The sequence below is a fragment of the Lactuca virosa genome, chromosome 8 (assembly GCF_052849685.1).
Source record: "Lactuca virosa cultivar CGN04683 chromosome 8, Lactuca_virosa_CGN04683_v6, whole genome shotgun sequence".
In the NCBI taxonomy this organism is placed as follows: domain Eukaryota; kingdom Viridiplantae; phylum Streptophyta; class Magnoliopsida; order Asterales; family Asteraceae; genus Lactuca; species Lactuca virosa.
Window position 1 is genome coordinate 103,090,906 of NC_136433.1, and position 13,282 is coordinate 103,104,187.

Consider the following 13,282-nt stretch of genomic DNA (forward strand, 5'->3'; position numbering starts at 1 on the left):
TGCCATGTAGGTTCTTGAGAACACAATTGGATCACCCATGTTGTAACATCCTAAAATTTAAGATTAGGTTCTTATATTAATAAATAAATGAAATATGATTTATATAGTGAAATTATCAAGGAATAAGCATATAATTATTTGATATGAAGTTTAGAAAGTTAGAAGTGAAAATAATAACATTTCAAAAGTTAAAGGACCAAAATTGTCAAGTTGGCAAAGTGAGTTGACCAAAGGGTGGACTCAATTAATATAAGGGACTACAAAAGTTATAAAATGGATGAAGAAGGACTTATTATGTCAAAAATTAAGTTAAAATCATAAATATTGAAGCTTGGTGGGTTTTAGCCAAAACAAGGAAACTCGATTCCGACCAACCTTATATCCATGAAAAGGTATCGAGAATCTCTACACTATTATCAACTCATACTTGACTTAAAGTTCCCCGAACACATAATCCAATTTCCATAAAGGTCCGCTGCCAATTTACCTAAATGCCCCTTAGCACCAAAACCAATACTGAATTCCCAAACCACCTATATTCATCACCCCCGCCCAAAAGGGTAACGATCCGAAATAGGGCGTTACAAACATGGGTCGAACAATCTCAATCCATAATCCTCACACATAATGGTGGAGCACTAGCAAATTCCAATTGCATCAGCAACTATTCTTAAACTCAAAAGAAGGTTTTCCTTAGACACTCATTTATTTCCACATTCACGACAATACTCGATTAAAACATGAAACAAAGAAAGCGCACATAATCATTTCTGAAACTGATCCATAATTGCCAATCCTTGACAATAGATAACTCATCCTTGATGCGAGATAACCGAGTTCTAACATTCCAATATACAGCCTGTGTAACACCCCATATTTTTACAAACTTTTTAAAACCTTTTCAAATCTATGGTTATAAAAATCATTTCGTGTGTTAACCCACATTTAACAAAAAGAGGTCCTATAAAAACATTTACAATTAAAACATTGGATGTTACCATTAAGCATCATACAACCATAGCAAACAAATATGAATTACATCAATATAATTAATAAGGAACTTAACAAGTTCCACTCCATTCTCTATCTCTTAACTTCTAACTTCCATCTATCATCTTTCTCCATGAATATAATTTGGGATACATGGCATTAAAAAGAGATATTTAAGACAAAAATGTCTCGTGAGCTACATGGGTTTAGACCATTAAACATTTCAATCATTTTCAAGAAAAAGTTCATTTCATTCATACCATAAAGCATTTGCAATCATTTACATGGACAATCATTTCATACATAACATAACATATCACATCATAAGTGTGACATCCCCATTTTCACAGCGATAAAAGACCGATTTAATTATGCTTATTTCATTTTAGAGTATCATTTCTAAAGAATTATAATGCGGAATTTGTTCCCACTAATGTGATAATATTATTACCAAACATTTTCGAAGAAATGCATTTCATTAATAACTACAAGATGTCATCATCAATACAGAAACATAAGCATAACGAAAATATTACAGGCCTTACAATAGTTTATTACACTATGGCCTACAATTATCCATAAATCACTCAACATCCTTGGGCCTTCGTGCCGCTACATGTGATACAAAGAATCTAAGTGGGTCAGGATTGGGGGCCTGGTGAGCACATAGAGTTTTCAACCCATAATAATTAAGTTCTTTAATTATATATTTTGCATCAAATATTTTACCCGATTACCCATTCCTATTAATCTCACATATGGATCCTAAAATACTGATATCAAGGGATCTATCCTAGGGATCATCATCATCAACGGGTAGACATACTGCTTCAGGAATTCCTATAGCATTATGTGTCAATACGGAAACCATGGGGGATAGAGTACATCAATGAACTTACAGTTCACTACACCTACAGGTTGATAGCCTACCATCGTTCCACTAAACTGTCTAGAATAGTCTGTGGTCATCATCTATACTCAGTTAGACGACTAGTTCATCTATAGTCAGGTCCTCTCATCATCATCTCTTCATTTTCATCACCCATCACCCATCACCACCCAATATATTTTATATAAATAAGAAAATACATATATGATTAAATCAAGTAAAAATCAGATAATTTATCTAACACAAATATCAAGTAATTCAGATAATAGGCACACACATCATTTAATCACCTAGATATTTTATATCTATGTGTAAGCTGAAAGTAACTATGCACTCACTTGTTAAAGTGATGACTGCAAATTGGACTGTACTTCACTTTATCAATTGGCTTTACCTTTGACGTGACCTAGGTTCAGTTATCATGAAGTCTTAGTTTACTATTTTCTCACGACTAATGAAAAGTCTAGATTCCTCAATCATCCTAATGTCTATTGATCTATAGCTGATAAAGGACAACCAAGTCAGATCATATCGGATGTAGGGTCATTTTGGTATACAGAGTATACTGTTTGGAAATCCCACTTTAAACACCTCACTAAATCCAGCCTAGACATCATCCCCGTAAGTAAATCAATCAGTAATATGACGTTGGAACCACTGACAAATCTTATTTATAAATTCATAACAATGACTATGAATTTAAATATAAATTACACTAAAATAGAATATAATGTAATTTAACTAACATAGATTTCATAGACAAAAGTCCATAAATTGCACTAATACAGCTTCTACTCGACGACTGTTACTTTTCGGGCATTCAGGGGTCGCTGGGCTTTGCCTTGATACTTGAAACTAAGGTAAAATGGCTATAACTCAAATAATATCGAGAGAGAAAGCGTGTAGGGGTAACATACGAAAACTTTATACGGAGGCAGGTATTTATAGCCCAAAAAAGCAATGTGCACCGCGCAACCTTTCGTTGGGCGCCGCGCACTATGTTAGGGGTAGTGAAGTGGCATTTCTCTAGTGGTGACATGTGTCGCAATCTCGTGGGTAGTCGATGCACGTCGTGCATCTTGTTTGTGCGCGCGACTGTGAGCATATTTTTATATAATATTAGAATACTCATATCTTCTTCATACGAGCTCCGTTTTCGACGGATTTTATATCCACGCGTAGCTATCGATGAGATCTACAACTTTCATTTAGACCCAGTCAGCTAATTTTTAGCTTATTTTTAAAGTTATATTTTTAATAGGCTTAGACTGTTAAAGTTCGTTAAAAATTTGATAACTCTCTCACCCGACGTCCGTTCTCGAGTGTCTTTATATCGACGGACTCCTATTAACGAAATCTATGATTCTCGTTTATATTGTTTTGGCTAATAATCAACCGATCTAAAATTCGATTTTTGTGTTAACACGGTTACACTGAAATATTAGAAAAATCATAACTTCCTCTCAGGGAGTCAGATTTAAATGTTCTCTATATGCATGCTTTGGGTTTTACAATTACTATGACTTTCGTTTAGATCACTTAGGATAATAAGCGATCTATCTCCGATCCACTATTTACGACACTCGATGTCGTGTCGGGTCGAACATAAAACTTCAACGAATCATAACTTCTTCGTTATAAGTCGGATTTGAGTGCTCTTTATATCTCCGGAATCCTCATCATGACCAATTCATCTTTCATCAAGGTTACTCGGCCTAATTATTCTTCTACTTACGACGCCTATTTTATTTCTTATTTTATTATATCGTTTTAAGCACGTATACTGTGACGCCTGTGTTCCCTGTTATACTAAGTCATAGTCTGTAATCGCTTGGGTGAACTATTGTAACCTTTATATGAATGAATAAGAAATGATTATTCATATATTTATGTGCTTATGTGTTATATAGGATATTAGGTGTATTTAATAATAAAATGAAAATACGCGTCGAAGATAAAAGATTTCTTAGGACAAATAACCTTAACCTAGTTGTAGTATACATCATAAGGATTTTGGAAATATAAGGAGCGTTCAAATCCGACTTCATATGAAGAAGTTATGCTTCTTTGAAGTTTCGTGATTAAACCGGCACGACTCTGCGTCTCGTAAAAAGTAGATTTTTGATAAATTAATTTTTAGCCTTAGTAATCTAAACGAGAGTCATAGTAGTTGTTAAACCGAGAGCGTGCATATAGAAAGCGTCTAAATCTGTATTTGTGAGAGGAAGTAATGATTTTTCTAAGATTCGGCTTAGCAGTATTCTGGTCAAAAATCGAATTTCAGATCGGTCGGCTTTTAGCCAAGATAATCTAAATGAGATTTGAAGATCTCGTTTATAGCAGTTTGAAGATAAAAAGTCTGTCGAAAACGGACGCCAGATTAGAGAGTTATGTTTTTTTATACGGACTTTAACAGTCTAAGCCTATGTGAAAAATATAAAGTCAAAATAGACGACGGGGTCTAATTGGAAGTTGTAGATCTTGTCGAGAGCTTTAAGGAGATATAAAGGACGTCAAAAATGGAGTTTGTATTTTTTAATCGGGCTTTAACAGTCTAAGCCTATGTGAAAAATATAAAGTCAAAATACTCGATGGAGTCTAAACAAACGTTGTAGATCTTGTCGAGAGCTTTACGAAGATATAAAGAACGTAAAAAATGGAGTTTGTATGAAGGAGATACGCAATTTTGATAATCTGAAAAATGGTACATGTGTGAACTAGGAGTTTAGGAAAATTCTAGACTTAAACTTAGAAGCTAAGTATGATCGGTGAGATGTGTGATAGAATGCTTTAGGATAGATGTCTTAGTTGCCTTAGACACTAGCACTAGCATAATATAGGAAGATGCCTTAACTGCTAATTATGTTATATATATATTTATATATATATATATATATATATATATATATATATATATATATATATAGTATACCTCTATCCTATCACTAGAAGCGGAAGAGTCGTTTATAACGAAGGAGGTCGAGCACCTCAGATCACCGGAGCAAATGTCGTTCAAATCTCGATGAATGAAGCTCGGGAAATGACGCAAGAAATGCTCGATCAGAAGCGACGTGAGTTTAGGGAGCTCTTGACTCAGGAACTAGATAATGCTAGAGGAGGAGCGTCTGTGATCAATGAGTCGGTGGTTGTTGAACAAGTCAACAATCGACAGATTCCTTCTCATCCACAGACGGTCTAGGAAGAAAATGATGACTCGTATAGTCATCAAGGACCAGAGATCCAGAGAAATGATGAACCAAGAGGCTATTGGAAGTATAAGGACTTCACAAACTGCAAGCAGTCATCATTTAACGGGAAGGAAAATCCCGTAGGAGTAATGGACTGGATCTCAGAAATGGAGATGGCGTTTGTTACATGTGGTTGCACGGGTAAGCTGCAAACCACCTATGATGTAAGTCAAATCAATGGTTCAACGCTTCATTGGTGGAACACGTTAGGGAAGATTCTGAGCCCCAACAAACCACTACAGTTGAGATGGGACGAATTCTTGACCCATTTCAAGAAGAAGTTTTGTTCAGCTGAGATGCTGGAATTGGAGAATCAATTCTTGGCTTTGTCAAAGGGAAGTATGTCGGTGGACGAGTACACCAATGCTTTCACTGAAAAAATGGAGTTCGCCCTCCGACTTGTTCTAGAAGAACTGACCAAAATTGATCAGTATGCAAAAGGATTGAAATGGGAGTACACTGTGTCGGTGAATCAGGCACATACTTTTGAGGTAATTGTCTCAGGTGAAAAGTCTGTGGAGGGGGGAGTATGATGAAGAAGAGAGTTGCCGACATGACAGAAGTCAGAGAAAAGTGGAAGGCTGAGGGAAGCAACAACAATAGCAGCAAGAAGAAGAAGAAGAAGTTTTCGAAGTCAAGCAACAATTATGGGAGCAACCAGGAAGGGAAGTGGTGCGACCAGTGCAAGAAGAAGCATTTCGGCTATTATGTCATCTGCTTTAAGTACAAGAATTATGGGCATATTTCTACGAATTGCCCAGTTAAAGGAAAAGTTTGCTTCAATTACGGAGAGGATGGGTACATGAAGGCAGAGTGCCCAAAGGTTGAGAAACCTATCCCAAGGATCATGTCACCAAAGCCCAAGGGTCGAAGCTATCATATGACCCTCAATGAAGCAAAGGAAGAGAGATAGATGTTTCTTTAGGTACATTCTTAGTTAATCAAATTCTTACAAATATATTATTTGATAATGGAGCAGATCATTCATTTATATCGCATGAATTTGGTAGGAAACTTAGATTATCGGCATTTAGACTAAGTACCCCTATCTTAGTAGAAGTAGTTGGTGGTAGGAATCTATCTGTAACCAATAGGTTAACAACTGAATTGAACGGAAACAAATTTCTTCATGAACTATTGCCTTTTAAGTTGAGTGAGTTTGACGTAATTCTCGGCATGGATTGGTTGGGAGAAAACTTCACAAACATCCTATGCAGAAGGAAGATGGTGTGCATTAACCCCCCTGGGAGAGAGCCATTCGTGGGTTATAGTGATAAGATTAGAGTGAGATTTGTAATCATCACAATGATGAAATCCATAAAATTCCTAGTCAAGGGATGCACGATATTTTTAGCATATGTGATAGATGCGCAGAATGAGAGAAGGCAATGACTGATATACCTGTGGTGCGAGATTTTCCTGAGGTATTTCCAGATTAATTATCAGGATTACCACCAGAGAGACAAGTAGAATTCAGAATCGACTTATTGCCAGGCACGACGCCAATTGCAAAAGCACTGTATCATTTAGCACCGACGGAGATGAAGGAGTTAATGACACGAATCAAGGAGTTATTGAACAAATTTTTTATAAGACCTAGTTCATCACCCTAGGGAGCTCCAGTAGTGTTCGTAAAGAAGAAGGGCGGTACTATAAGAATGTGTATTGACTATCGGGAGCTAAAAAAAGCTACAATCAAGGATAGGTATCCTTTACCTAGGATAGACGACTTGTTCGATCAATTGCAGGGAACAACCGTTTTCTCCAAAATTGATCTCAAGTCAGGCTATCACCAATTGAAGACTAGAGAGCAAGACATTGAGAAGACGACCTTTAGAACAAGATATGGACACTATGAATTCCTTGTTATGTCCTTTGGACTGACAAATGCTCCAGCTGCATTCATGGATCTAATCCATTGAGTTTGTAAAACTTTTCTCGATAAATCAGTAATAGTGTTCATGTTGGATTAGTGTCTAAGTCCATAACTATTTTGGTATGTACTTGACCCGATGGTGCATGGTCCTTTTGGGTTGCCTTCACCAAAGCAACTTGATAGGATGAATTATGGAGAGAAAGGATTAAATATGATTTATTAATATATTATGAGAATAATATATTAAAGGAGAAATCATATTGTTTAATTAATATTAGTCAAGAATTAATTAGTAATTAGTTTTGTGACTAAAAGAGATTAATTAAACTTAAGGGACTGGAATTGTAATTATAAGATAATTGCAATTTGGGCTATGGATTGCCTTATATTAAGGAGTGGACGAATTCTATGGGGAAACCCATTAGAAATCGTCCAAGGCCCTTAAGGAAAGGAGTCCATGGGTTGCTTAGGGCTTAAGCATCCAAATTAGGGTTTCCTTGTTAGATAACCCTAATAGCCTACATGTATATATAGTACCTTGAAGCCCCAAAAACGTGGTGAAGAGTTCCACTAGGGTTTCTGGACGTTTTGGGCAGCCTCCTCTCTCTTCATTCTTCATCCTCTTGCTCTTGGTGTTTGTGAGCCATTAGAGGAGTGACACTTGTGACTCTAAGCTTTCTAAAGCCATTACAAGGAGGATTTGAGATTGTTATTGCTACATAACAATTAAGGTATGATCTAAACCCTAATTCATATGTTAATATTGATTATCACATGCTAGATCTAGGGTTTATAGTCTTGGATGAATGCATGTACAATAGAGAAACCTAGATCCAAGCATTAGGGTTTGCATGAGCACATAGGATGTTCTTATGGCCTAAACCCATCAGTGGTATCAGAGCCTTGATTGGTTTCTATTGTATTGATGCCTTGGTTATTTGTTCAAGCTTCAAAATCGATTTTTTTGGCTCCCTGACTGCTGAACTCGGCGAGTTCCAATGTGGACTCGGCGAGTTGGCTCCAACTCGGCGAGTCCATAGAGGAACTCGGCGAGTTCGAGCGTCAGAAGGAGGCAGTTTCAGGATTTCTTGCTGTTTTACTCATGGATACTTGCCTTAACTGTTTTGGGTCATTAAAATCCGATTTTAAACATATTTTGAGTATATCCTTGATTAAACAAAAGATAATTACCAATTGATTAGATAATAACTTCCTTATATGATCAAAGATTAATTATTTGTATTAATTGGGTAACTTATCTTGCAAGAAATTGAAATTAGGTCAAATTTAGATAATCATTAAATTAATTGTTTAATTTAAATTATTTGCTATTTGATCCTTGTGTTTTTGAAATGTTTCAAATACTTGCCCTCAAGTTTTGGAATTTAAATTTTGATTAAAAGGTTTGATTTGAAATATTTAAATTCTAAACCCTAATGTTTTGAAATGTTTCAAAACTTGCCCTCAAGTTTTGGAATTTAAAAGTTGATTAAAAGTTTAATTTAGAAATGTTAAATTCTAAAACCCTAGTATTGTTTTGAAAAGTTCAATTCACACCCTTATGGTTTTATTAATTAATTAAAGTGTATAATTAAGAGAGATTTAATAAATCCATAAAAGTTTTGGTTTACAATTTAATTAAATTAAAAGTGTAATTATTAAATTTGACCACCAAGTATTTTAAAAGTATAAAATACACCCTATACTATATATAACATTAAAAGTCTAGTATTATATATGTATGAGTAAACAGTCAGTCTTACCGTTAGTAGGCCTCATTCACGAAGCTGGTCTATAAGGGGTGTTTAAGGAAATTGCCTATAAAATGGCGATTGAATGGGTATCCACTCTTACCCACCGCACTCTTGACTAGTGGAGGGTCGTTAGCCGAACGGGTAGGATAGGACAGAAACCTTCCATTATAAGTATAATGAAGTACAAAAGTAACTGAATGCTTTTACAAAATTCCCAATCTTAGTTACTTTAGGCAAAAGTGAATTGATGCAATTCCATGAAATTACACTTTGTGCCCTTGCGAAGACGTTAGTGGAGCGTGTGTGGTTAACCGGCACACTAAATGGTTCTAAGCAAAGGTAGCAAAGGGTGACTCATTGTTTTTCATAGTTCGGTGAAGCGTGTGTGGTTAACCGGCACATCGAATAGGTGACTGTAACATTTGAGGGCACCATGTAAGTTTGCATGGTTATTCACACCCTGTTTTGTGATCCTCGGCATCCCAGTCACAAATCGAGGGGCATATCGAGATTTAAACATGCCATTGAAATGTTCAATGAATCTCAAAAGATCTAGGAATTTTCAATAGATTTAAAACTTAATTTTTTTTTCGTTTTTCATGGTAGAAATTAGTGAATCGTCATTCACTTACCTTCAAATGTTCTGCAATTTGGGTTACGGCATCCCTCTCCCAAGTTGTAGAGTATTGTGTTGGATCCTAGCCTTAATATCTCATTTGGGTGATTTATTAAGGACTCAATCAATCAACTAACTTGAATTTTTCTCCCGTTTTGTAGATGTCAAAGTATGACAACTATGGTCTTCCCAAATCCCGTGGAAAAAGCTTTTCACATGAAGATGATATTCCACGATTCGATCGAGGAACACGAGATCATGCTTCACTTCCTCCACCTCCTCCTATTGTTCTCCCTAACCCACAAGTTCAAAAGATTGAAAAGTTCAAACTCACTCAAGCCCTTTTGGCAAGTAAACATGAAGAAGGAAAGTCAGTGTGTGCACACGTCCTAGAGATGAAGTCGCACATTGATAAGTTAAGAATGTTGGGGTCTGTTGTTTGTGAGGAGCTGGCTGTTGACTGGGTTCTTCAGTCACTTCCTGACTCATATAGTGAGTTCGTAAGAGAGTACTATATGATGAACCACGACGTAACCCTCATCGATCTCACCTATATGCTTATTGCTGCTGAATCAGCAATGATTTGGCGCACTGGAAAAGCAAAGTTGATTGGTGGATCTGCCTTCCAGACCTCTATGGATATAGGCAATGGCAACGAAAGGCATGCCATGATCGAAAAGTTTGATCATAAGAGAAAGGCAAAGTCAGAAGTAGTTCCGTGTGTTGTTCCAAAAGAGTCAATTTGCTTTTATTGCCAAGAGAAGGGGCATTGGAGACGAAGCTGCCCTATTTACCTAAGAGATCTAAGAGATGGGAGAGTCAAAACGTATGGCTCTACTTTAGGTAAAATCCATTAACTAACTCTTTTAAGTTCCTATTCTAGATTCTTAATACATAATGTGATAAGATTACATTTCGATGTCTTGTAGGATCGAAGAAAAGAGAGGAATCTTAAGGGAAGAAGTGAGCGGAATCTAATCGTGAAGAAATGGATTTCGATCGCATTACTTGAAGATTAGAATATTAAGCTACTACTTGGAGTTAGAATAGATTGCTTAGGAATATTTAACAACATAGTTTTTCAGTTGAATTGCATTGTAAGGACAAATTTTTCCGCAATAATATAAATTTTGATTTTGTATCCTTGCAATGGCGTGTATGAAAAATTGATGTAAGTTTCTATTATTAGCAGTAATGGATTTGATTCTTAATTATGTTATTTGTGGAAAGGTCAAAAATTTACCAAATAGGGAAAGTTTCTCATCGCCCAAGTTTCAATTGGACAGAAACTTGGAATCATACAACTTGGTTGCATGATGAATGAAAAATTTCATATTTGGAAATTAGACTAATTCATTGACAAAGTGTCAAGTGAAGGACTAGGAGATCGAGTACACAAGGTTGTGTGTTGATCAAGTCCACCACAAGAGTAACAAAGATATTCGTCATGATTTACTAAGGTTAAGTAAATATGATTATACTTATGAGATTAAGTGTAATTCTCAATTGATTGAAAGAGTTTCAATAAATAGCAGAACGAATAAGAAGAATCAAGTAGGCAGAAAGATAAAAGTTTCTCTATTCTAAGAAGAAGGGAGAGTACCTTTTTATTATGTTTTATGATAGGTCTTAATGATTAAGAACCATATCTCAATTGATCCTCTAAGTGAGTCTTAGTGCAATTGTATGTCTGAGAAGAGGAATCAAGAATTGAAGAAATGGTTAAATCAAGAAGTCAATCATACTTCGTTCCAAAACCAAGTCTTAGAGTTAAGATTGTGAATTGAGTGACAAGTCTTAAGAAGGTTTATAACATTCATCAAATGTGAAATTTGAAAAGGTTTTCTTATTCTTGCACAATTGGAAAGTTGTGATGTCTTGGATAAGACAAAGACCAACTAGGGCCAATTTAGTGAAGTGTTTTGTCTTGATAAAAACTACACTAACTCTTGAATATTTGTTTGTCGAGAAATGTTTATTGACAAAAGAATCTTATATGTCAAGGAGTCAGTGGGAGTCTTAATGGTCTTGAAAAGTTTCAAGAACTAATCGAGAATAAACCTTATCGATCATCACTAGCACACGACTTGAGGTTTACAACCTATCGTGTTGACATTATTTTGTTTCTGTGCCATTCCAATTAAGTTAATTATGCATGTGAGTTCTATGAGTTCTCATTTGTACGCATAAAAGGCAAGCACCTTGATCAATGAAAAGTACGTTGATATGAAAGGGTGAGCTGCTTAACTACTTGGAAGACATGGTGGGCACTCGTGTTACCATAAGGCAAGAAATCAAGATTGAGAAAGTTCAGTCCATATGAGTTTGGATTTGTCGCAAACTTTGGTTTTGACAAATTCGCATGGATAGGAACACATACACCATTAAAATCTAAGTGTCATAAGATTCCCTCCTTCATGAAAATGACTGTGAGGAAATGCTTTCACTAAGAGAGATTTTAAGAAGAGAGTGATTGTGAAATTGTATTCTCGAATTCTATTATGGTTACGGCATCCCTTTCCATAATTCGATTGTGAGATTTGGCAATTAGTCTGGATTGTTTAGACACACATATGAGCTATCTAAGGCAAAGGTGTATAAGTTTAAGAAGCTTAGATAAAGGATTATCAAAGCATTAGGTATTAGAAATATGAACTTCAGAAATTCAATAAGTATTGTTTTCTGGAAGTTCAGTTGTTTTCTAAAACATGTCAAAGCTAGTGGGAGCATAAGTGTTATGCTTATATGATAATAATCATCATGATAGTGGGAGCATAAATATTAATTATACTTTGCAAAGTCGTAAGGATTGAATAATTGTTTTGCTATAATTAAGGGAGAGAATATTGTACTTCGTTTCAAAATCTAAAGCTTAGATTGAGAAATTTTAATAAATTTAGTCAAAGGATACATAGTGTGTTCTTAAATTTCGATTATGATTACGGAATCCCTCTTCATAGTTCGAATTGTAAGAACGTGACACATAAAATATTATGGCATAAGATTGATAAAGTATCATATCTTTATGTAATACATTATGCATCGTGTCCCATACGCTTCGGGTATAGGATTGATTGCCAGTGCTATTATATTTGACCATTCTAAAAAATTTTCCAAATGTCTAGCACATTTAGAGGGAAAAGGACTAGAATCGGTTTTGACTAAAATAATTAAACAACTATCAAAGGACGATCCAAAGCTCGCTGAGGATTGGTCGCTTGTGAGTAGTTGGAAGTATGGTATTGGATGGACCATATCGACATTATTATGAATAGATAAGATTCTATTAAGAATAAGTTGTCGTATGGCAAAATATGGAAATGTTTCCATATTGGGAGTTGGATATTGAGAATCTATGTCTAGATTAGAAACTTTTATGCAAGAAGGATGTTCAAAGGAATGTACTTTGAGTGAGAGACATCATATCTATAGAATTGTTTCTGATAGATATTGGCCAAGTCTTGATGATTTTTGAGCTATTACTTTACGAAAGAATCATTGCATAAAATGTTAGAATCTAGCATAAGTAACAAGAATTTGATATTCTTATACTTATGATAAGGATTGGGAGTTGTGAAATGAGTATGATTGGAAATGTGTTCATTTGATCTATTTCATAAAGTAAGGACCGTAGGCAAACATTGTGTGCATGCTGAGAGCATAGGACAAGTGTAGTAATAATTCAAGTAAGAAGTTGATTACCCGAAACAACAAATAATGAGTAATCGATATGGTGATAAATAAAAGGTGTTTTATTTATACTCAAAGGTTTGGGACCATATAGGATTAGTATTATTCTTGTGTTTCACTTTGCATGTTTTGACTTCCTGAATAATTAAATTGGTTTAGAACAATCAAATTATTCGAACGGACCACAGTCGTTCATATGTTGGAAGTAGGTATGAATGA